Raw genomic sequence first — 27,492 nt, forward strand, 5'->3', positions numbered from 1 at the left:
AAATCGAGTCAGCTAGTAAGGGGCAAAAGCTGGCTTCCGCAATTGAATGCTATCTCGCAAATTGGAAGAAGGTCGAGTAATCGTTCTGTCGGATGACATATGGATGGAAAGGAACATTTAATGACTGTAGATATGTGCGCATCTCATTCCATCATTCGATCCGATTTAGTTAACAAAAAGATAAGGACATTGCATGGAGCTACTGGAGAGGACACCCAGGTCATGGGAGAAGTAGCATCTGAAGTCGCAATTGGGAACGTCGTGGTACTACACAATTTTATAGTGGCAGAGATTGTTGATGAAGTCATAATTGGAGTGGACTTCTTAATCGACCAAGGCATCAAGATCGACATGCAAAACAAGACGATGTGATATATGAACATGTTTGTTCCGCTTAATTTCGGCTACGCGAAAGTTTACAGAAACAAAGAAACGCTCTTTACCACTTACAAATCAATTGGCCTATAAGCCTAAAGGTTACTCACTGGAAGCAAATACAGGCCTGCCAAATACTGCCCCCCGAACCGCTACGGGCTGTCTTCTTATGTCCCCAGAACACCACCCGCACACTGAGGCGAGAGTATCCCCTCTTAGGGAGAGAAATGAAATGCTGAACAAACTGAATACCCAGAATCCTAACAGACATCTGATTGATGAGGCTACACTTCGCAGGGGCTTACGGGGTCATCTCCGTAAGTATTATGAGGAAATACGGCACCTGAGAACACAGCCTTATGAAGCAAAAAAGCACAAGCAGGTCCTCAGTGATATCCATAAACAGGCGTCGGACCTCTATGTCAGGAATTTCCCGGCGAATCCAGTCCTCAAATAAAAACACCCAGAACTTGCAGAAGAGGAACGTACTCTCCCTAGGGAAACGCGTGTCACTCTAGCTCGACTTCGTTCTGGATACTGTAACAGGTTAAACTCTTACCAATCCGGAATCAACCCCGACATACAAAATGTATGTCCTGCTTCTAATGTGTTCCCACATGACACCAACCATCTCTTCAATTGTAATGTGAAACCAACGCCTCTAACACCCCTCTCACTATGGTTCACCCCTGTTGAAACTGCAATTTTCCTTGGACTCCCGTTAGAGGACATTGATGACAATTTGTGATCGGTCGCACCTATTGTATGGGGCGAAGCGCTGCTACAACAACAACAACAATTGGACATGGAACAACTAAGGAAGTTACAGATCTGGCACATGTTATGCAGCGGGCTCGAACGAACGAAAGACCGAATAGAGAGCAGATGTCAGCAGAGAGTCCTATTGCGAAGTCATATTAAATCATATTAATTTTAAAATTTTAGGAAAGATGAAAAGGTGAAAAAGTTTTATTTTTAAAGTGAGGAAAATACTGTTAAAAACTTGTTTGGGTTTTCTCGAATGAAAAAAATCTAGTTGTTTTTCCCGTGAAACTCGTTTTGTCTTAACGTGTTTTTGCAATATATTTTTTTAATATAATATAATACAAATTTCAGAGTCGTCCTTAAAAAAGGTAAACTGTTTTTTTACCCTTCGCCAAAATTTAGTTCCTTACAAAGAATTTATTATAAATAAAGCATTAAAAAATCTGAGCGCTCTACAATATTAAGTCCATAGAAAATAAGATTTTGAGTACAAGTTACATTATACAATTTATGTTTGCTTTAATGAGATTACATAAAGCACATTCCAAAGAAACGGTATTATTTAAAGTTTTTCTGGTGTTTTTTCGTACTACAAGTGCCGCAAAATCTTATTAAAGTAGAAATCCCAATATATATATCGAATGGAAAATTTAATTTCAGATTAACAAACAAAACTCTTTTTAATTATGCACATATATCGACTGCTGAGTGGAATATCACTCAATCTCATCCGCCATCTCAAAAACGCCGTATCTTAGAAAAAAATTTAATTACCCCCTATTTAACAATTTGTTTCAAAAACGCCGTAACTGAGCTCAAATTCAATACGTTTTGACATTGGCTGTTGCGTTTATAACAAAAAATTCTGAGATAGGGCGCTTTCGAAACGGCAGAGCAGTCGATACCTAAAATTTTTTTTATTTTTTTATCGAATAAGGTTTTTAAATTGGAGAAAGAAACTAAAATTGTATCTGAAAATTGAATACCATAATATGAACATAATGTGTGATGAAAATAACAACACGTGTACCGACATAGTATTTCCCAGCAAAAAATATTCAGCCAGCATTTTGGTATGATATCGCCGCATCTAATGTTTCGCTCTCTAGAGAATGCATATGTATACGTACTTGTATACCGGCTCATGTATCTTAAATACATCCCAGCCCACATTAGGAAGATAACATCGCTAACACAACGACAGAAATATGAGGTTCTTACTATTGAGCTTTACTTATTTAAATTAAATTTATATTTAAAAGGGGTATATTTATTTAAAGTTATAAAAATTATAGGCGGTTTCGCACTTGTTTGAATGTTTTGTTTCCAAAGGTTTTTATTGGAGATTGATTTGCAGCAATTAGCTGAAGAGATGCTGGTTCATTCGTGGAAAGAGCAGGGAAAACCGAGGCGTCTGCGCCAGTATCAATGAGAAATCCTGTGTTTAATCAATTTTCTCCAACAAATAGGCGACATACTTCTTGGTAACCCCATCCGTCGCCTTAGACGAGGGGCCTAATGGTTTCCCGAAATATTATTTGAACGTGAAATATAATTACATGGCTGCGTGTACTTTTTAGCACATACACCGAACTTATAATGGTACCAACAAAAAGGCTTACTTTCTCTTGCTTTTGAGGAATTCGTTTGTTTAAAGCGTTTGTTGTTATTACGGCTATGACTTCGAGAGCGATGTGAAAGTACCTCAACTTGCTTCGTCAAAGCTTCAATGCGTAATTTCAAATCATGATTTATGGAACCAGTCTTGGAAACACTATTTATCTCCCAAGCATCTGATGTATCAGATATTTTATCTGCCATAAGGGCTAGTCTACTTAAACTTTCAGTACTTACAGATAAAATTGCGTGTGACTGTTTCGGTAGACGCTGCATCCATAGAGATTTCAGCAGCTTATCTGATACTTTACCAGCAGCTAGATCCATCATTTCACGTAACATTGCTTCCTGTCTACCAGTTCCATGTCACGCAGCAGTTTCTTTAATCGTTTTTCCTCCGAATCCATGAATCGCTCCTGCAATCGAGATTTCAATGCTTCGTACATGTTGATTTCAAGTGGGTTTAGAATAAGATCGCTGACTTCACCAAGCACGCTCGCTTCGATGGATCCTATAATGGTGTGAAATTTTGTTGCATCTGATGATATTCCAGCCGTAATAAACTGGCTCTCCACTTGCTTCAACCATAGAGCTGGATTTGTTCTCCAAAATGTTGGAACTTTAACGGAAACACGTGCAACCTCTAATGCTGGAGTCGGCTCATCTAAAAGATTCCTGTGATATACGGGTGTTTGCGGCAATGCTGATGGCGGCTGTTGCAGATTTGAAATCAACGAATCTCCTGCCCCATTATTGGCTTCACTTCCTCTATTCAGTGTATGAAACATGTTTCCTGTCTAGGGTCACCAATTGTAAAGTTGAATTATTATAAAATTTTTATTTTTTATATAAAAATACGTTGTGATTTGATTTTTTTTGTTTTAAATCGAATAATTGTGAAAGTAGAAAGTTAACAGGTATGTATGCCACAGATGCTTGCAACCCCTAATTAATAATTCAAGCAAGCTAATGCAACATACATAATTTAAAAAGAATTTCAGGATGTTTCATAACACACTCCCCTCTTCTTGTGTTGTACCAAATTTCAAGCCAATCGCTCAATAAATAAATTTTATGGGAAAGGTCGCTCCCTGGTCCACTTCCCGGAAAAAAGTTTCCTTATTATTAACCCAAGCCATAAGCTACGTATGTAGCAGAATTCAAGTAAATGGCTCAATAAATAATTTTCTTAGAGTAGGTCGGCACCTGGTCCACTTCCGGGGGAAAAATTTCTCCAAAATATTAACTTAAGCAAAAAGCTACATATGTTCCAATTTTCAACCAAATCGCTGAACAAATAAGCCTCCGCCATCTAAACTAAAATTCTTTTCCTGACTGCCTGCGTAGTGAAACACAAAGCTTTCGAATTGTGCCGGCATTTATCCATGCACACTAAGTTGCTTGTTTTGTGTATTTCTATGCGCACTAAGAGTTTTGTGTAATATTGTACCGCACAAACACAATACACAAATAATTCTAACTTCGGCAAGTATTTTATTATTTTGTGTTTGGTAGTGTGCATCGTAAAGTCCAATACTATTCGATTTGTGTTGATGCACACTCTGGCTGAGGAATAATAAGTCAGTTTGATTTTAACACGCTATTAGTGAGGTACGCGAGTATTGTCAAGTACTACTATCAAAGTAGTGTAAATAAAGAACATTTTGCTATACTGAATACTTGAGTTATTTATTCGGCATTTCAAAGATTCGAGCGTTTACAGAAGTTGCAAAATAATCAAGAAATTCTTAAAACTCAAACCAATATTTACAAACGGCGACTATTTCTAAGCAAGAATCACACATTATATTTCAATTCTTTAACATCTTTTTTATTTATTGAATATTCTAAAAACTAATATGATTAATAAATATTAGAAATATCAAATAAACTTATAAAAAATGTTTTCAAAATCTACAAAAAGTTCCTAATCAAAAACAAAATAACAGAATTTGCAAACTGAAGAAAGACAGAACAAAGCAAGTCGCTGATAACCAGAAACTTGGTGCCCGTCCGCTTTCTGCGTCACCCCTCTTCGAATTCCAGCAACAAAAACATTTTTGTGTAAACAGCGACTTAAAAAAATTTCAAATCGTAAACAAAAAATTAAGTGAGCAGAACTATATTGTATAATTTGTTGTTGCTTTTTAATAAAAAAAAAAAAATGTCTAAGCGAGTGGAAACATTTTATAAGCGATAGATAAAAGCGGCCAACGTAAATCGAAATTTAAGAAAACATTTTAGGCTTAGGTTAGCTCAATTAACTTTACACCAACTTGTTCATATATCGAACCACCGAGCTATTGGCGGTTTTGAACCTAATCACGCACCACACCGCTTTTATTTTAAAATTCGAGAACCGCACCTAAAACCACCCAAAAAAATGGTTCGGTTCGGTTCAAAATAGAATTTTACCCAAAATATTTCAGAATATTCGTGAAGTTATATTCAAAGATATAAGCAAAAAGTTTACCAAATTAGCAGATGAATTTCAGCGCACTACTGAGTTGTTGTTGCTGTAGCAGGGCTCCGCCCCATCTAATAGGTGCGACCACTCACAAGTTGTAATCAATATCCTCTAACGGGAGTCCTAGGAAACTCGCTGTTTCAACAGGGGTGGACCGTAATGAGAGGGGTGTTAGAGGCGTTGGTTCCACAATACAGTTGAAGAGATGCTTGGTGTCATGTGGGGACACGTTACAAGCAGGACATATGTTTTGGGGTTGATTCTGGATAGATAAGAGTTTAACCTGTTACAGTATCCAGATCGAAGTTGAGCTAGAGTGACTCGCGTTTCCCTGGGGAGTGTGCGTTCCTCTTCTGCAAGTTTAGTGTATTGTTCATCATCGTACCAGTTGTTTATCCGTGGCCGCCGGTAACCAATTTTTTCCTCGGCGGCAGTACGAAGTGCTTTGGAGATAAATGACACATTGGCATTAAATAAAACATTTAGGAGGAAACCATAAAAAGTAGGGTACACCGTCGTCAGCGCTTGTTGGTGTCATATCAGGTTCGACACACAGTAAACAATGTTCAAAACATGTACATTTTTAAGATGTAGATGACTGTGGAGAAGCGCCGTAGCAGAAAAACGTCGATATTGTAGAAATGTTATTCATTTTTTTTGAAGAAAATTGTCCTAATAAAATATCAATATTTGTTCCAAACTTGCTTTGACAAATATAAATATTTGGCATGCCATCATATCGGAGTCATAAAATGCTCCCATATGATCCTTTTTCTTATTCCTTAATTTACCACTCATTTTGGATTTTTAAATTATGAGGGCCATCAGCACGTTGGAGGGGTAGCTTCTGTGTACCCTATAAACATTCTCGAAGCCTTAAAGTTCTGGAGTCTAATAATATAGCCCGTAGCGGTTATGAGGGCAGTGTTTTGGCAGGCCTGTATTTTTTCCAGTGAGTAACTTTTACGCTTGGCGACCATATCGGGGACGCGTAGCATGCAATCGGCTGGTTAATTGCTTTGTAAGTGGTAATGAACGTTTCTTTATCTTTACCCCATCTGCTGCCGGCGACATATTTGAAGATTTTATTACGGCTCTTAGGTACAATTGTGGTTGCATGCTCTCCGAAATGTAGATCCTAATCGAACGTCACACCCTACATTTTTGGGCGTAAGACAGTCGATAGCGTAATGCCATCGACGTAGATGTCCAATATGGTCGACATTTGACGTGTCCATGTTTTAAATAAGGTCGCCGATGATTTAAAATAAAAATAAATGTAAGGAGCGATAACCTCCGAAGAGATCTAAGGCCGAGCTTCTCTTCCAATGTGCGTCGTGCTCCTCTTGATATTCCCTACAAATTGGCCGGACGGGACCTACATGTTTTATGCCGACTCCGAACGACATCTGCAAGGCAGATGAGTTTTCACTGAGAGCTTTTCATGGCAGAAATACACCGGGAGCGCTTGCCAAACACTACCGAGGGGCGACCTCGCTTAGAAAAATTTTCTTCTAATTTAAAAACCTTATTTCTAAAATTTTGATGTTGCTTTTCCCGGGGTGCGAACCCAGGGCATACGGTGTGGTAGGCGGAGCACGCTACCATCACACCACGGTGGCCGCCATTTGGTAGGTCGCCGATGATTTGGTAGTTGGTAATGTCAGGTTTCGCGAGGCGAAAAAACTGGAGAGATCAGGAAGATAGTTGTTTATTTTATTACAAAGCTCATCGATGTATGGGGTTTGGGCCTGTGGCCATTATTGTGTAATTCCTTCTGGTGGTGAAGGTAGCTTCGATATGTAGAAGTTAAACAAAAGCGGGGATAGGACACCACCCTGTGGTACCCCTTGTTTAGTTCTTCTGGTTTAGATGTAATGTTCCTGAATTGCACCGATGCTTGCCGACCAGACAGATAATTTGCGGTCCACCTTTTGAGACTTGGAGGAAAGGAGGACCCTTCCAGGTCTTGCAGTAACGTGCGTGGTTGATCGTATCAAAAGTTTTGGCCAGGTCTAGCGCAACGAGTATGGTCCTATGGTGGGGTTTTTGATTTAATCCGCTATTTATTTACGTGTTAATGGCGTTTAGCGCGGTGGTAGTGCTATGTAGTTTTCGAAAGCCATGCTGGTGATTTGCAAGACGCAAATTTGCAGTGAAATAGGGAAGCAGAATGGCTTCTAGTGTCTTGGCTACTGGCGATAGGAGAGATATCGGACGATAATAATCTCCTATGTTAGCTCGTTTCCCAGGCTTTAATATCGGAAGCACCCTGGCCATTTCCCATTTTTCGGGTATGACGAAGGTTAATTAAATCCCTCTTTGCCTAGTTTTTTAAGCATCGGCATGGCTATGCCGGCTGGGCCTACTGCTTTAGATGGTTCAGCGTGAACGATGGCATCTTCAACCTCTTTGGCGGTGATGGTAATTTGGAACGCGCCGTGTTTATGGTTGCGTGCGCGTCTGTTGGCCCGTCGACAGGCTTTGTCAACTGTAGAATGCGTTACATACTGTTATCAGAAAGCGCTCAGCCTTTTTTTTCGCATTTGACAGCACTTTATCGTCGAATGCAATGAATATTTTACGGTGGACCATAGCTTACCTACCGACGAGAGGTTACAATGCTTTAAGTGCTCCTCCCATTTCACCCGCTTGTGCTCATTCGCAAGCAATGTGATGCGTTGGTTTATGTCCCTTATTTGGGGATCGAGCTGTATTGTAAGGTGACGTTCTCTCGCTAGAGTTGCGGCCTCCACTGGAAAATGTGGCCGGATTTCCGGGATTCTTTTCTCGTGAATAAAACGAGCCGACGCGGATTCGATACAGCCAGCGTGTTGGTGGTCTTAGCATATACCCGCGGCAGGTATGCCTGTCGTAAGAGGAGACTTTAATACCAAACTGATTCAAGGGGTTTTGTAGCGCAACCCTTTCAAGGGGTTGTTAGCTTAATTTATCTCTTCTCCAACCCAATTGTCAGCCTCACCTGCTCGTGGCGAATCCTGTTTCTTAAGATCTTTTCATTGATGTAGGGGGTGGGAGGGCGGTATGGCCTAGAAATTTGTATGTGGTCATATTAAAGCGTTCCCGAGATGGCCGAGCTAGTACCTTAATGGGGCTTGGTACCAGACCGTACCGGATCTGCATTCGGCAAAGGACCATCAACATCGATAAAGGTCAAAAACCTTCGGGGAGTGTCCTTATCGCTACAACAACAACGCGGATTCTATTCGTTCCGACAACATCCACATGTAGATCAGAATGCCACAGATCGTGGTGGACATTGAAATCGCCTAGGATAATGCAATTTTTGCCAGTGCGTAGTGCGCTGTTGCAAGATCCCACAAAAGATTTGTAAAAGTTACGAGGACGACGGGTTTTGGGGTCTAGCCCAGAACATCTCGTCCGGTGTAACCATTCCTTACACGTGACACACCGACAAGAGTGCACCCGTCCTAAAAAGATTATTTTCCGGAAAACGCAGCAAAACCATTTCTCTGGACCGGGATCAGGTACAGGTTCCAGAGCAGGAGAATATGGCGCACTCCCGCTGCAAGGATCTGCTGGGAGCATGACAATTTGTGGGACGGACGCAACTTATTAAATGGGGTTACATTGAAATGACAGCCCTTAGTCGGAAAAAATTCCCAGTCGCTCCGGTACATAGAACCGGCTGCCTTGGGAAGCGATCAATGAGGACCTCTTTATGCTCCCTTCTACATACCGCCGAATTCTCAGTCGCCGTATTTCCTCATAATGCTTGCGGAGATGACTTCTTAGATGCCTGGGAGGCGGGGCTTCTGCAATCAGATACCTGTGGGGATGCCCAGGTTTCTGAACAGAAACAGTTTGTTCAGCATTTCATTTCTCTCCCTAATTTATTTATTTATTCATTTATTTGCTTATAATTCAGTACAAATATTTCATCCTATATAAAAGCACTGAATAGTATTATAGTCATATTAAAAATGATTATATCAAAAACTAAAACTAACATAAAAACTTAAATTAATATTAGTTTACAATATAAAATCAAACAATATGGAATTAAAAGTTTAAGATTTTAAAAGTTAAAAATATAATAATGTTATTTAAAATACTCATATATTAAGTTTTTTAAATTGCATTACGTTGCTGACTTATTGTAAATAAGGAGGTAATCGGTTTCAAATTCGTATGGCGTTAATATAGAAATGTTGATCTGAAAAATCAGTGTCATGTTCTATTTGAATAATACGGTTTCCTCTTTCTGACCAGAAGAAGTTCAGTTTTCGGTAAAGATAATCCGGTTGTCGTGTGTATATTATCCTATCGGGAAAAGATGTTACAATTTGTGTTTTTTTGGTGACCAATATATATTTGGATTTGCTTGGATTGAGACATAAACCGTTAATTGTTGTCAAAGTTCTTACACTGTCCAAGTCAACATTAATTTTGCGTACACAATCATCAATATGTGATGCTTTACAGCTTATATAGAGTTGTACATCATCAGCGTACATGTGAACATTGCAGTGTTGTAACTGACTCGGGAGATCATTTACATAAGCAGTATACAATAAGGACCTAAAATAGATTCTTGAGGTACACCTCTTGTTAAGTCGACACTACTAGACATTTTATTATCATGGAAAACCGATTGTGATCTGCCTCTAAAATAAGAAGTCATTACTTTCGCAGCTGTAGGCGAAAAATTAAGTAATTTGATTAATTTTAATATCATAATTTCATTATTAACGGTATCAAAAGCCTTTGAGTGGTCCAAGAGAATAAGAAAATCTATTTTATCATTATCAATTTGTGATCTTAAATATTCCGTAACATCAATCAAAGCAGTTACACAACTATGATGTGGTCGAAATCCAGAATGCCTGGGAGTAAGTAATTTGTTATCCTGAATATATTTACTGATTTGGTTATGCATTAAGCGTTCAAGTATCTTAGACAGAAAGGGAAGTATAGCAATTGGCCGAAACTCATTTTCTGTTTTGGGTATAGGTACGATTTTAGCATGCTTCCATTTAGTGGGATATATTGATTTTTTTATTATAGAATTAAACAGGTGGGTGATATATGGTAAAATAGTAGGAAATAAATTTTTTATAAATTTTGGATGGACAACAGCATTGGACTTGATGCTTAGAAAGCTTTGAAATATTTCAGTTCCAGTGAAACATCTAAAATAAAATGAATTTTGATCATTTATACTGCCATGGGTTTTGCAATAGGCAATATCAGCCGTAGACGTTGGTAAATTTGCTGTTCAAATCATTAACATCTAAATCATCTGAACTATCCACTGCTTTTCCAATAATTCCAACATTACGTATTTCACTCCATCTCGCCGTACTATTTAAGCAATTTTTAAATTTTGTTTTATAGTATAATGTTTTGGCAATTATAATGCTTGTATTGACATTATTTCTTATTGCGCGGAAAGCAGAATGCAGCTCAGAGGTTTTAAACCTCTTCCATCTTGCGTAAGCTATACGAGCCGTTTATTTTGAAAGTGGCATAAGTCATTTCATGTGGTTTAGGTTCAGTGATAACTTGTTTGTATCTATCCTCGCCTCCAGTTTGTTAGAGTCCAATATCCAAAAGATGCAATTCTTATTATTATTTTATAATTGTAGAACCATCTATATATGCATTCGTTCAAAAATAACAATGCATTTAAGACCATGAGTTGGAAATGACTTATGCCACTTTCAAAATAAACGGCTCGTATTACGTTGTTCAATTAAACATTTAATTTCAGGTGTAAACCAAGGATTGCAATTTGTTGTTTTCCTTTTCGTTTTCATGGGAACAAATACTTCGAAGATTTGTTCAATATTTTCTTGGATAAACTGAAGTCGATCATCTACAGACGGCATATAATATGTGCAACCCAAATCAACCTGTGAAATTTTATCGTATAAGGCAGAAAGATCTATATTCTTAAAATCACGATAGCTATAGTCTTCATTAACCTTTTTTAATTTAAAATCGTAAGTGATGAATAGAAGATCAGGTTTAGAAAACACAGGTGCAGATATTTGTTCAAACAACAGAATTTTTGACAATGAATTAGTAAAGAATAAATTCGAGAAGCGACTTTGAGTTCGGGGTGTAGTGTGTAGGTAAAGTTTTGTTAACAATATCTAGGCCAATATATTTCATTTCATCTGAGAATGAAGAATCTACAAGAATGTTGCTATTCATCTCCTGATATTATAATATTACTATATCCCACTGTGATATTGGACAATAAAAAAAAATGCTTCTGAATTAATATTTTTGTTTGGCCTATATAAATTGCCAAGCAGTATTTTTTCATTTCCGATATATAATTCCAAGAAAATGAATTCAATTTGATCGCCATTTTTTGATTTAGCTTTAAGTTTGCATCTAACATTATTTTTAACATAGATGGCAACACCGCCGGCTTTTTTGTCCTTTTTACTATTTTTCTGCTTTCTATCAGCCCTGAAGAGCTTGTATCCTCGCAATTTATAGCATTCATTAACTTTGTCATTGAACCATGTTTCAGAGACATAATATTCTTCACATTGGAACACGCGAATATATAACGCAACTCATCTATTTTAATTTTTAAACTTTGAGCATTAATATGAACAACGCTTAAGCCATGTAAATACGCGAACCATGTTATATATAGTGAATTTGGAATATACCCTCGTATTATTTAAATTGTTCAACATGTGATACAGAAGGGAATGCAACGCAAGTAAATTTGTTTTTTACATTAAAATTGATTTTAAGTTTAGTATTACAAAAATTGGTTATATTACAAAGTAATTTAAATAGAACTATTATTATTATTATTATTAATAGGTCTGGAAGCACTGCGGCCTTTGTGCAGATCTATTGTGCAAGACCTTTCAGCCTAATTTTGTATCTGGAGGCTCTTGATGTATCTAAGTACCTCTTCAGGCTTTTTACTCCATATCACATAGGGATTAAGAGTCCTACCACCTAGATGGGATAGTCGCCTAGCTAGAGCGACGCATTCGCAGAGAATGTGAACCGGCGTTTCATCATCCAGCTCACAGAAACGACAAATTTGGGTATCAGATAGATTTAATTTACTTAGGTGATATCGTAGACCGCAGTGTCCCGTGTAGTACCCAGTAAGAGTTCTTAGGTCCTCCCTGCTTAGGTTAATGAGTTTGGCTGGTACTTTCGTTGCCGGAAGTATAAACAGTTTGGCCTGCCTTTGCCCTGGGCAATCAATCCAGTGACGTCTGAATTGTTTAGTTTCCCAGTTACTTATAGTTTCCCTGGTGTTTGCTTTTGTAAGTCCACAAAAGGGCTCTGGACCATAGAATGCTGATGTAGCACCCTGCTTTGCTAGGTAATCTGCATGTTCATTACCTTCATATCCTTCATGTCCGGGAACCCATCCCAACAAAACCTTGTTTTTTGCTCTCAGGGCATTAAGGATTTCAGTGCATTCATCCACCAGCTTAGATGTAACTATGTAGGATTGCAAGCCACGCAGTCCCGCCTGGCTGTCCGACATAATGTAGATGCTCTTCGATGTTGAGCCTCTCCGCAGACATTCTCTACCACATACCTCTATTGCATGAATTTCTGCCTGAAATATGGTGGTGTAACGTCCCATTGGTATCGATTTTTTGTAGTTTGGCTCCCGTTCTTCCGTCATCGAATTTCGATCCATCCGTGTACCAGACCTCTGAGTCAGGGTCGTTATAAGGATTCCCTATTTACAAGTGGGTCCTGTCCATAATGGATACTTCAAAGTTCCGTGAGATTCTGAGCTTAGGGGACATTACGTCACGCAGTTGTAATGAGGGATTTCCTATGAATTTTCTTATTACTTTCATATGCCCTATCATATTTCCTTCTTCAACTCAGAAATATTTGGAAGTCTTAGTGCACCTAGTGTTGCCTCTTTCTCTATCAGAATAGGGAAGGGAGCTATTCCCACTAAAGCACTAAGTGCGTCAGCAGGGGCGGTTCTCATCGCACCCGTTATGCCAACGCAAACTAATCGATGCAGTTTGCTTAGTTTAGCCGTTAACTTTCTTTGCGTGGCCTTCTGCCACCAAACTAGAGAAGCATAGGTGACTATTGGGCCTTACGACAGTATTAAATGTCCAATATACCATTTTTGGACAAATCCCCCATGTTTTGCCGTAGAGACGATTACAGGCAAAGAAAGCTCTTGTTGCCTTGTTTAGGATAGTATCCAAATGAGCATTCCACGTGAGGGTTCTATCCAGTGTGACCCCTAGATATTTAGTCTCCATTGAGAATTGTATTTTTGTACCACCCAGGGATGGTTCTGGGATAGATAATTTCCTTCTCCGGGTAAAAGGCACTATAACAGTTTGTTAGGATTTATAGAAAATCCTTTGGTATCGCACCACGTCTCTATGATGCAAAGGGCTTGTCGCATGCGATCTGATATTGTATCTTCGTGCATTCCTCTGATGCAAATAACTAGGTCATCTGTGTGTCAAATCCCTTGCTTTTCATTAATTGAAGGAGGTCATCAATGACCAGGGTCCACAGGAGAAGGGAGAGCACACCTTCTTGTGGGCAGCCTCTTGTGGCCGCAATTGATTCAGTTGTCCCTCCCAGTTCCAAATGGATTTTTCTACTCTTTAACATAGACAGCACCCATCGTATTATTATAGGGCTAATGTCCTTGTCAATCCTAGCTTGTTCGATAGCTTGATGTGTTGTGTTATCGAAAGCCCCTGATATATCAATAAAAGCGCAGAGGGCTATATTTTTTGACTCTAGAGCCTTTTCCATTTTTACCGTGAGACTATGAATAGCCGTCTCCGTGGATTTCCCTGACTGGTAGGCGAACTGATTCCTACACAGAGGGAGTTTATTTAGATTGACCTCCCTGATATGCTGATCTAAGATTTTCTCCATACCTTTTAGGAGAAACGAGCTCAGGCTTATTGGTCGATACGACGAGGGCAGTTGCTCGGGTTTCCCTGGCTTTAGTAAGAATACTACCTTAACCTCTGCCCACCTGCTCGGGATATGGCCGAGCAGTAGTGATGCCTTATATAAAGTGGAAAGGACTGGGGCTAAATGCTTTATCCTTTGCTGTAACAGACAAGGGTAGACCCCATCCGGTCCTGGTGACTTGAATGGGCTCAAATTAGACAGAGCCCATTGCACTCGTTTCACAGTGGTGAGCTTTGTTGCTAGGCTTTTTTCATTACCACTGATGGTTGGCAAATCTGCCATTATAGGTGGTGATTGATAGCCTGCTGTGCAGTCAGGAAAGTGTGTTTCGAGTAATAGTTTGCTCGTCTCTTCCGGCCGCGTGGTGTAGCTCCCATCTGTTTTTTCAACGTTCCAATTATATTTCTGTGATCTCTAGAAAGGGCTTTTTGTAGTCGAACCGCTGCTGGAAGACCATTATCCTTTTTCAGTGTTCTCTACAGGTAGCCCTCTTATATTTCCTAAGTTCTTTATTGTAAGATGTTAGAGCGACTTTGTATGAATCCCAGTCGCCCGTAGCTCTCGCTTTATTGAAAAGCTTCCTAGCCTGACATCTTAGCTGTCCAAGCTTTTTGTTCCACCAAGGCACATCACGTTGTGTACGTATCTTTCCTTGGGGGCAACTCTCATTGAAAGCTGTTTTAATGTCTGAGTGGAGCTGTTCAGCTTCCTTCTCAAGCTCCTGCACGGTGGTTATAGGTCGCTGTAAGCTGTTACCAGCTTCCTCAATAATAAAACGGAAAAGCTCCCAGTTCGTTTTCCCCAGGGATTTCTAAAAGCTGGCATGTGTTCCGGAAAGTGACCCAATGTCGAATACAATGTGTTTGTGGTCCGACATTGATTCCTCTTCTGAAACATGCCAGTTAGTGACGGTGCTGGCCATAATATGGCTGCACAGAGTAAGATCTAAAACTTCCCCTCTAATAGCATTTACAAAGGTGGGTTCATTGCCCCCATTGATAATGCTTATATTATTACTACTGAGAAACTCAAGGAGGTAGTCACCCCTGTTGTTGATGTTCGTACTACCCCATGTTGTATGATGGGAATTTGCGTCACAGCAGACGATCCATGGTGTGCCGCTCTGCTTACAGTATTTGATGAGGGCTATTGTTTCGGTTGTTGGGGCCGTTTCTTCCTCCCCCGGAAAGTAGGCAGAGGCCAAGATTGTCTCTTGTTCGCTTCTTGGGGTTGGAATTTTAGCCCAAACTGCTACGAGATCAGCCGTCATAAACTGTAAAAGTGGAAGAAACATTAGTTTGTTGCTTAAAAGCATCGCCGCTGTTGGGCGAGAGCTGGTGGCATAAATTAACTTACCATCAGTACCGTTCAGGCCTTTTACGGCACCGTGTTGAATCCAGGGCTCCTGGATGAAGGCTATTCCCAGACCTTCTGCAAATTTTTTTTATTAGAACGTCTGAGGCTGCCTTAGCATGGTGAAGATTCACCTGAAGGCATTTCAAACGTCTTTACTTTTGGGCTTTGATAGGGAGGGGAGACACTATTTATGGTCTTTGCGGCCACGAATAGCCACCCTCCTTGCCCTATTGTTAAGCGACATTACGGCTTCTTCAGCCGTTCGTCCTCGTCCTTTGTTGTTCCCTTTCCTGACATTGGGGCTCCCACGAAATGGTTGCCTTGTTGCCGGGCTTTGGGGGACAGGCTGGCAGACTGTCGCTGCCTCGTTTGGCCTCTGTGGGCCAACACTAGACCCAGAAGGCCTGGGATCTTCTTGAGAAGGTTTTTGGGGGGTGTCCGATTGACTCGGAAAATCCTGCTGTTCAGTAGGTAAATGCCTACTAGATACCTTCTGGTTCTTCGAACAGCACGGTTTGTCATCGTCAACCGTATCATCCCCCTCACCCTTATTGTCACTGCCGCTGGTATTTATATTTACCAGGGGCAGGGATGGCTTGTTTTTGGGCCTTAACTTGACCCTGTCAAACCCACAGAACATCAAGTAGTTGCGTTGCTTTAATAGCTCCGCAGACAACGGATCGACGGCTATAGTAACTTCCGCCAGGATTCTCCAGTTCCTGGTATTCAAGCCGACATTTTGGGCCTCAGCTAATCTCAAGATGTCGTCGTTTGAGGGGCATTATTCCTCTTCCTTAAAGTACCCCACGATTACGATGCGACGTGGTATATCCACATTAGATACCACCTTCAGCTTGGCACCTTGCCATGGAGTGAGCTTTGTGGCGATAGCCCTTAGCCACTCCGCGGTGGTTGCATCCCTGCAGGTGATAGAAAGCCAGCCTGGGCGAGGTGTGCAACCGCTAAAGGTGGGCTTTATAGCACCTATAGTGGTTATTATTTGTTGTTAAATTATTAACTTTGTATTTTGTACTTTGAATTTTAAATATTTTATTATCGAATTACTTTTTGGAAAATGAAAATTTTTGAATACTTCAAAAAGAAAATTTTTGATTATAATATTTTATACTTCAAATAAATAACATAATATTTTTAAAAAATAAATATTTAAATATTTGGTTAACCACCAAATAGAGTAAATATAGCGGTTATTATTTGTTGTTAAGTTATTAACTTTGTATTTTATACTTTGAATTTTAAATATTTTATTATCGAATTACTTTTTGGTAAATGAAAATTTTTGAACATTTCAAAAAGAAAAATTTTTATTATAATATTTTATACTTCAAATAAATAACATATTTTTAAAAAATAAATATTTAAATATTTAATCACTTTTTTTTTTTTTTTTTTCTAGCTGGCTTGAGGTCTGAGTTGAAATAAAAACACAAGGGTTTTTTATATATTACCAATATATTTCGATTACACACGGTAATCGTCTTCAGGGTGAACACTACAAAACATAAAAACATCAAAATAAATAAATAAATAACAAATTTTCTAACATACAAATTTAAAAAATTATAACATACATTTTTTACACGTGTGTATCACTTGACGTGGAGTTTATCACTGATCGTTTGTTTGTCAACAAATATCTATAGAAGCTAGCAGAGTTATCTACGTCCGTTTTGTAGTTCATTCGTTTACTGGTTGGTTTGTTAATAATGTGAAGCATTTCCAGAGTAAATCGTTTTCTGTAATGTTGTTCTTGTTGAAGAATAGTAGCTTTGTCAAAGTTTGGTGAGTGGGAGTTTTCAGTACAGTGGGTCATAAGTGCAGTTTTTTGGTTTGCAGTATGTTGGCAATATTTGTAATCCGATTTGTGTTGCGCTAGTCTAGTTTTAAGTTTGCCTTTTGTTGTTCCAACATATACGCTGTGGCATGGTTGGTTGTTTTTTCCATTGCAAGGGATTTCGTAAACTATATTGCTTTTTTCTGTATGTGGAATTTTTGATTTTGTTTGACTATATATGTTTTTTAATGTATTTATCGGCTTATGGGCTATTTTTACTTCATCTTTGTTGTAGCAGTCTGATTTGACCAATCGTTCCGACAATTTTGGCACATAAGCTACTGACTTAAATATTTTCTGCGGTTTTTCTTTTTCTTTTGCTTTTTCTTGATTCTTTTCTTCTTGATATTTATTTAAAAGTGTTTTAATTATGTTTTCAGGAAAATCATTTCTTCTTAACAATAGTTTTATTTCATTTTTAATTTCCTCGTGGTAAGTGTAGTCCGTAATTTCTAACATTCTTCTTATACAGCCCATTGCTGTATTCATTATCATCGTCTTTGGATGCTTTGAGTAAAAGTTGATGATTCGTCCTGTTGATGTTGATTTCTTATACCACTTTAACTTCAATTCGTTTTTGCTTCTAATAACAACTGAGTCAAGATATGGTAGTTTTCCGTCTTCTTCAAGTTCCGTTGTAAAATTTATATATTTATTGAAAGAGTTTAGTGTGTCCAGCGTACTTTTTACATCATCTTCGTGTATTATAGCAAATAGATCGTCGACATATTTTGTGAGTAATCTGGGTACTCTTGCTAATTTCGTTGTTGTGTTCTCTAATAGTATTAATATATTAAACGACTTGACGATGTATAGGGTTCAAAGACAGGATCCTACATCGAGACTACAAAGCAAAAATAACAGTCTGGTCGACAAACTTTATAAATTGGATTTAATTTCAAAAATAGAGAAAAATAAATTATCTACAACAACAGCTTTACCTCCGAGGATATATGGACTACCAAAACTACATAAGGAAGGAACACCGCTCAGGCCAATCTGTTCGGCCACTGGATCACCAGCACATAGCCTATGCAAATATATAGCAGATATATTAAAAAACGCAACAGCAAACTCGGCATACAACATTAAAAATACACTTCAGTTTAAAACAAAAATTAAAAACACCTACATTTCTGACAATGAAAAGCTAATATCTTTCGACGTAATTTCCCTGTTTCCCAGCATTCCCACACAATTAGCCCTTGAGATCATAAGATACAATTGGATGAAAATAGAAGAACACACAAATATACCAAAAAAACTGTTTATGGAAATACTTACGTTTTGCATCGAAGAAAATAGGTATTTCAAATTCAATGATATATTGTATACACGAGGAAATTAAAAATGAAATAAAACTATTGTTAGGAAGAAATGATTTTCCTGAAAACATAATTAAAACACTTTTAAATAAATATCAAGAAGAAAAGAATCAAGAAAAAGAAAAAGAAAAAACCGCAGAAAATATTTAAGTCAGTAGCTTATGTGCCAAAATTGTCGGAACGATTGGCCAAATCAGACTGCTACAACAAAGATGAAGTAAAAATAGCACATAAGCCGATAAATACATTAAAAAACATATATAATCAAACAAAATCAAAAATTCCACATACAGAAAAAAGCAATATAGTTTACGAAATCCCTTGCAATGGAAAAAACAACCAACCATGCCACAGCGTATATGTTGGAACAACAAAAGGCAAACTTAAAACTAGACTAGCGCAACACAAATCGGATTAGAAATATTGCCAACATACTGCAAACCAAAAAACTGCACTTATGACCCACTGTACTGAAAACTCCCACTCACCAAACTTTGACAAAGCTACTATTCTTCAACAAGAACAACATTACAGAAAACGATTTACTCTGGAAATGCTTCACATTATTAACACACCAACCAGTAAACGAATGAACTACAAAACGGACGTAGATAACTCTGCTAGCATCTATAGATATTTGTTGACAAACAAACGATCAGTGATAAACTCCACGTCAAGTGATACACACGTGTAAAAAATGTATGTTATAATTTTTTAAATTTGTATGTTAGAAAATTTGTTATTTATTTTGTTGTTTTTATGTTTTGTAGTGTTCACCCTGAAGACGATTACCGTGTGTAATTGAAATATATTGGTAATATATAAAAAACCCTTGTGTTTTTATTTCAACTCAGACCTCAAGCCAGCTAGAAAAAAAAAAAAGTGATTAGTTAACAAAAAGGTCGCCAAAATCAACATTTATTTAAATATTTGTTTAACCACCAAAGCACCATCTTTTTGGCTCATCACCTCTCCCAGGATGGCCTTCTGTATGGCCTTCAGTTCCCCTGAAGACCAGACCGTGGCTGGATAGTCGGGAGGTATAATGCCCAGCCTTACTCCACTCAGGACATCCCTGAAAGTTGCCGACTGCTTGGCTGTTGCATCACGATGGGGAGGCATGGTTGCCTCGACATTTGATGCACAGCTTTCCACAGGTTGGGACAACATTTTTGTATTGCCAGCTGTGGGCAGCGACATCTTTTTTGGCTCTCTCTCTGGTGGAGTCGAGCTATCTGAGCGGCCTATCTTGGCTGACCCCTCACCATGGACCGATCCCAAGGGTTCTTTGGCAAGTCCCCTGGCTGCATTGTAGCTAATCCCCCTGGCCAATAATCGCTTGAGACGTTTTCGAGCGGCACCACTTAGCCGATCTCGCTCTGCATTCCGGCCAGGCTGACCGCTTCTCGCCGGAGAGGCAAGGAGCCTCTCTTCATCCTCCGGCGAGACTGTGGATTGTGACTGTACCCGATTTGCATCCTGCAGAGTCCCCACATCTGCCATCTCCACGTCATGCAGGGGACTATTCGGCCCCGGTAAGTCTGTGGCGACAGCTGATTCGGCTTGCACCGAAAGGTCGCAATCGACCTGATCTATTGGGAGCTGTTCAGCTCCATTTTGGTTGTTTTTTATATTATTTTTATCCATAAAAATACCAACGAGTATGGGGGAAGGTAGGTCAGCTGGGACATAACCCCCAGTATCCCAGCAAGACTAATTACAACCAGAGGGCATCAGGTATCTGGAGGCCACCGTATAAGACACACCAGCGTAGTGCCATTCATCCTATGAGCACGGTTCGGATGACACTCGGAATTACGGGTTTTATCGAGTTGTCCTCTCTAGATCCGCCATATTTGTTAGCAAAGCTTGGGCACCTTATTCAGGGTGTGACTCTTCGCCACGAACAATTAGATGTGACAACAGTAATTTTGACAATGATTTTAGACATGGGGGTTGAGTAATTAAATACAAATATAAAAAAATAATGACGGAATTTTTGGAACTATAAAATAAATGCAATTTAACATTCAGCATACATATTACGATTTTGCGGACGAAATAAGTTATAAACATCAACGATGGTATTAAGACGGTAAGGTTCATCAGACTGGTTAAATTTGGCAACACAACACCACGTGTTGAGAAAACAGGCTAGCTTTCTTTCCTTCCAAAGTTTAACAGCTTCAATATATATACCAAAATTTCAAGGAGTTAAGTTCTCCTTTACATTAAAAGGAGTATCCGGTGCAATACCGATGTCGTTCAAACGTAACGGACCTTTACGTGTTCGTGTTAGATTTCAAATTGATTTTAACAGGGACGCCAACCCGCCGGCTCAATTTTGCCCCAGGGTTCGTAAGAACCTAAAACACGGGACCGTATATTCCGTTTGCCGAATATTAGATGGCGCTATACTGCTATGTCCATATGGCCTGCACTCAAGCTGCTCCTAGGCCTTAAGCCCTGTTGCAGTGGCTAACGCAATATTTTTGGCATGCGGGATGTGTAGAATGGAATGCAGTGCTGCTGTCGGGGTAGTTTTGAGGGCTAATAATTGATAACACTGGATCACAAATTCCATTTTTTTTTTCTGCACCAGAGACGCCATTATAAAATTCCTATGTAAAATCACCCCCTGATTTAGAAAATCAAGGTTATTTTGAATTCTATGGTAAAGTTTTTGAAATATTTACGAATAACGGTTTTTCCAAAAAAAAAAAATGGGTCCACTTAATCATATATATCTCAAGAACGAACTTCCAAAACGGTTTGAAGCTTTTAAAAGAAAATAAAATTTGCTATTAACTGTACATACAACACTTTTTGCTATGCCCTACAGATTCAAAGATAACGAACAATCCTTACGGATTTTTTCCATTTTTTTGTAAAAATATAAAAAAAGGACGTGTGGCACTCGGGGACTGCCGCGGTGAAGTTATTGCATATTATCAACTTATGCAATTATAATATTTATGCAACATTTTGTTTTCTTTGATATTAATTCAAGTTTTGTCTTCGATATTAATTCAAGTTAACCTTTTTAAGCGTGGTGACTGATAAGAAAACAAATTTTTTACTTTTAGTGAATAAATGAGAAGTTAATATTTAACTTTCACTTTAACTTTAACTTTATTTTTAACATTAACTTTCACTTTAACATTCACTTTAACTTTAACTTTAATATTCACTTTAACTTTAACTTTAAATTTATCTTTAACTTTAACTTTAACATTAACTGAAACTTTAACTTTAACTTTAACCTTAACTTTAACTTTAACTTTGACTTTGACTTTAACTTTTACTTTAACTTTAACCTTAACTTTAACTTTAACCTTAACTTTCATTTTAACTTTAACTTTAAATTTAACTTTATTTTTAACTTTAACTTTAGCTTTCTCTTTAACTTTAACATTCACTTTAACTTTAAATTTAACTTTAACTTTAACCTCAACTTTAACTTTATCTTTATTTTTAACTTTAACTTTAACTTTCGCTTTAACTTTAACATTCACTTTAACTTTTACTTTAACCTTAACTTTAACTTTAAATTTAACTTCAACTTTAACTTTAACTTTCACTTTAACATTCGCTTTAACTTTAACTTAACCTTACCTTTAACTTTAACTTTAACTTTGAATTTAACTTTAACTTTAACCTTAACTTTAACTTCCACTTTAACTTTAACTTTATTTTTAACTTTAACTTTAACTTTAAATTTCGCTTTAACTTTAACATTCACTTTAACTTTAGCTTTAACTTTAACTTTCACTTTAACTTTAACATTATTTTTAACTTTAACTTTAACTTTCGCTTTAACTTTAACATTCACTTTATCTTTAACTTTAACTTTCACTTTAACTTTGACTTTATTTTTAACTTTAACTTTCGCTTTAACTTTAATATTCACTTTAACTTTAACTTTAGCTTTAACTTTAACTTTAACTTTGACTTTGACTTTAACTTTAGCTTTAACTTTAACTTTAACTTTAACCTTAACTTTAACTTTAAGTTTAACTTTCGCTTTAATTTTAACTTTATTTTTAACTTTAACTTTATGATCCGGGGTGGTCGTGAGCTTAGCACCTGCTAACAAGCCAACCTAATATAAACGCACGCAAGTCATTTTCTGTCAAAAATGTCTCATGCATATACAACTTGTATGAGAGCAACTCAAATTGAATTTGCTGCGTGAAAACCTAAATCGATTTCCAATTTTTGTTCTGCGTGACATTTAGATTTGACGTTTGCACACATGCTTTACATTGTCGCAACGCATGCTTATTTGGGTTAGGGCAAAAAACGCCGGTTGTTTGCGTGCACTAAAAAAACGCAGTGCGGTTTCATTAGGTTGGCTTGTAAGCGACCATATATGTATACGATAAGCGATAGCACAATGGCTACTTCGTGAAAATCAACGACAGCTCTTTTGATTTCGATGGTCGTACGGTGAGGAAGTGTCGCACGCGCGCTTAAAACAGAGTACCAAAGAGTACGTGTGACTAGTGATGGAACGATATTTCGCTATTGGTGATTGCATCGCCGCTATTGACAAATCGCTAATAGCTATAGCTATTGCAATCCAAATATATCAGTGATCGGCGATTTTCCTTCATTCGATTCTTTTGAATCTGGCAGAATATCGCCAAATAGCGATTATAGCGATTGGCGATTTTCCTTCAGCATGAAATTCTAATACTAATAGTGATAGCGGGGATGCAATCATCGATAGTCAAATATCGTTCATCACTACTCATCTGTGTTCTTTACTTTCCTACTGAGTAAAAAAGTTTATTGGATACAAAAAGGAATAATCTTCTCGAAAATTAGATAAGATATACTTTTACAAAAGTTTGCCAGCTATTATCGAAAAATGGGGATAGTTGTCTTAAGAACTGCACAACGAAAAAATAAGGGAGAAAAAAAGTGTGCTTTTTGGGCAGAGAAATTGTGGAAACGGCGAACGGAACAAGACAAACTTGTGCAACAACAATTTCGACGACGAAGTGATGTGCAATAATTGCAAAAAATGGTTTTGCAATGGGCGTGGAAGCACATCTGGATCCCAAATTGTTAATATTTCGGTGAGGGCTAAACATAGGGAAGTCACCCTACATTCTGAAGGTCCCCTTGGAGAAACAGTACTAAAAATGTTACTCGTGTGGCGCACGTAATGTATTGGTATTAGGATTCATTCCAGCACAGGAATCTATTGTAGTGTTGTTATGCCGGTAAGCTGAAAATGGAGTAGATATTAAAAGGTGTATTTAAACGAATAAATTTAAATTTTAGTCAACCATGTGCAGCGCTAAACTTTGAAAAATATGAATTGGGATCAAGAACAGTGGAAGCCACTTATAACTGACCGTTCGTTTTTGCCATGGTTGGTTAAGGTGCCTACCGAGCAAGAGCAGTGGTGTGCACGACAAATATCAGCAGCACAAATACACAAATTAGAGGAATTATGGAAGGAAAATATTGATGCAACATTTCAGGATTTAGAGAAGCCAGGTATAGATACTGAACCATCACAAGTGCTATTGCTTTATGAAGATAGTTATCAATACGAGAAAGTTTTTGGTCCACTTGTGCGCCTAGAAACAGAATACGATAAAAATTTAAAAGAATCGCAAACACAGGAGGGTATAGAAATAAGGTGGGACGTTGGCCTAAACAACAAAACAATAGCATATTTTACGCTTGCTAAAACTGATTCGGACATGAAACTAATGCATGTGTTATTCATAAGTTAATACTTCTAGGCTTTAGCCGTTAACAGTTGTATAAAATTTGTGTTTTTGATGGAAAAATAAAAGAATTATAGAAACATATATCACTCGTCTTATTGTAAACAGATTAACTCAAAATTTAAGTTTTTTGGGATAATGCAATTCAAGCTTTGTCATATGGTTTGTTTCTAGGGCACTGAAGTCGGTGGCTAATTTTCTGCTAAAGAATATTTTTATAATAGTTTGAAGAATTTGCTATATTTTTCATTAAAAATTGATTCGCTTTACTATACAAATATTATGCAGCTAAATACAACTTTCAGAATAAATTCATACGGAGTATTTCTGTATACATCGGTGTAGTATAATATAGTAAATACATCATGTTTTTATGGTGTTACATATACAGATTTATTTCGGGTTGATTCATCTTACATTTAAAAATCAAAGCATTTTCAATTAGCAAAATTTATAAAACAAAGATGCATAGACATCTATTTCAGCTAGTTTCATCTCATTGAGTGTAATACGAGACTGAACATATTATCGTAAGCCAGTTAATAATATATATCATAACATCTCAGAAAATTAGAATTTCATATTACATCAGTTTACAATAAAAGGTACATATTCTTGTCTTTTTATTCCAATTTTGGTTCATATATTCTGTATAGTAAATTAAATTAATGTATAACATTCAATCTACTCCGGTAAACAAACTTAAACATTCATATAATGAAAGCGATCGCCATAGCTGTAAAAAATAGCCATATCTATATTCACTGATAGCTCAAAATCGCTGTATCGCCCATCATATCTTCTGTATAGAAGCGCTTGTTAAAATAATGCGATCGCTATAGCTATAAAAAATAGCCGTGATTCAAAAATAGCCATACCTATTTTCACTGATACCTCAAAATAGCCATATCGTCCATCACTACGTGTGACACATGTTCACCGTTCAAGCATTGAAATCAAATTAAATAAATAATTGATTTTGCTATCGTGCTCGCTACGCGTTCGTGTTTACTAACACATTCTCAATTTGGTAACCTGCCCACCGCTGATTATGATAGAGATCCAATATTATGTATTTGGCCTGTTGCTAACACCGAACCTTTACGAACGTTTTCGAATCTTTTCGAACCTTTTCGAGCCTTTTCGGATCTTTTTTGACAAATATCCGTAACGGTTTTTTGTGATTTAGTCGCCAAGCCCGCGATAAAATCTATGCAATAGCTTAAAATTTGTACTTTGCGAGGAAGGATCTCGAAAACTTTTTATTTTTTTGCAGATTTGTTTTTTTCTCTCTAACTGATATGCGAATACTAACACATATGTACCAGTAGGGTACTTAAGTATTAAATTGATATATTTACTTGAATGTTTATAACTTTTGTATTAGTCCATCGATTTTGTTGAATGTAAGCTTATTTTTTTTTTTTTGTAATAAAACAGAGCTTAGAGAGAAAACAAAAAAATCTGCAAAAACTAACTAACTGATATACGATTACTAACATATATGTACCAGTAGGGTAAAAAAAAATAAATAAATGTAAGGCGCTATAACCTCTGAAGAGATCTAAGGCCGAGCTTCTCTTTCAATTTGCATCGTGCTCCTCTTGATTTTCCCTACAAATTGGCCGGACGGGACCTACATGTTTTATGCCGACTCCGAACGGCATCTGCAAGGCAGACGAGTTTTCAATGAGAGCTTTTCATGGCAGAAATACACCCGGAGCGCTTGCCAAACACTGAAGAGGGGCGACCCCGCTTAGAAAAATTTTCAAGATCCTCCTCGCAAAATAAAATTTTTTTTATATTTTTACAAAAAAATTGCAAAAATCCGTAATGATTGTTCGTTATCTTTGAATCTGCAGGGCCTAGCAAAAAGTGTTTTATGCACAGTTTATAGCAATTTTACACATTTTATAGCAAAATTGCCTTTTAAAATCTTCAAACCGTTTTGGAATTGCTCAATTCGTTCTTGAGATATATATGATTAAGTGGACCCAATTTTCTTTTTTTGGAAAAAAACCGTTATTCGTAAATATCTCAAAAACGTTTCCATAGAATTCAAAACCACCTTGATTTTCGAAATCAGGGGGTGATTTTACATAGGAATTTCATTATGGCGTCTCTGGTGCATTTTGGCTGAAAAGCAGTGTAATCATACCCCTTCTAGTTGTTTGGTATACGTACTTTTTTGTGTGCCTGTCCACCAACCAAGGACCCCTTAGTGAAGTATGGGTTTGATAATTTCCGTAAGTACCCAATGAGAGTTTGGGTGAAAAGTTCCACGTGCATCCTAGCGTCCTCTTGTATGTCTACAGTGCCGCGGAGGATTTCTGTGCTCTCTCTGTCATATGGAGTTTCCACGATAACTTACTATTAGGATGGTATATATTTTGTGCTAAATTTTTCTTGTGAGGTTACCCCTCCAATCGTAGACTTTGTCCAAATAGGACTTTATATTTGGTAGTAAATAATAATAGATCGATTTTTTCCGCGTTGTCGGTTAACCCAACTCCAGATACCCAGATACCCAGATATACATGTACATCCCGATGTTAGGCTTCTAGGGCTTATGATGGCTGAAACGTTATCTGCACGTGCCGTAAGTTGGACGGGTCCTCCGTCGAACCGCCTAGGCAATTGGTAGATAACCAGCGTCCACAGCATTGGCAATAAAACCCCATCCTGCGGAGTTCCTCTGTTTACAGATTTTGTTGCCTCGCATAGACCCCATTGCGACGTGATCATTATGCAGCTTAACATGGTGCCGATTCAATTTGTTAAGGCCGGACGAGCTTAAATGGAGTGGAAACTGTCTATGATTGCTCCTTTCGAGACATTGTTGAAAGCTCCTCAATGTCCTGAAAAACACCTAGGGAATATTTCCGGTTTTCCAGGGCTTTCTCTATGTTCATGACCACTCTATGCAATGCAGTATCGACTGACTTGCCTTTGGTGTAAGCATGTTATGATATCAAGCACATTGCTTTATGTTGGCCCAACATATGTAGGAACGCTACCCCCGTTAGACTACTC

The 27,492-nt window shown here is 37.7% G+C and overlaps 1 protein-coding gene across 2 annotated transcripts in view; it reads left to right on the forward strand.

The window, feature by feature from the left end:
• The window catches only part of Polr1A (RNA polymerase I subunit RpI1), a 285,157-nt gene that overhangs the window by 108,926 nt on the left and 148,739 nt on the right, over positions 1-27,492 (forward strand). The gene's annotated exons all lie outside the window — the stretch shown is intronic.

Source organism: Eurosta solidaginis, chromosome 1, assembly GCF_040869045.1.
Source record: "Eurosta solidaginis isolate ZX-2024a chromosome 1, ASM4086904v1, whole genome shotgun sequence".
NCBI classification, from domain to species: Eukaryota; Metazoa; Arthropoda; class Insecta; order Diptera; family Tephritidae; genus Eurosta; species Eurosta solidaginis.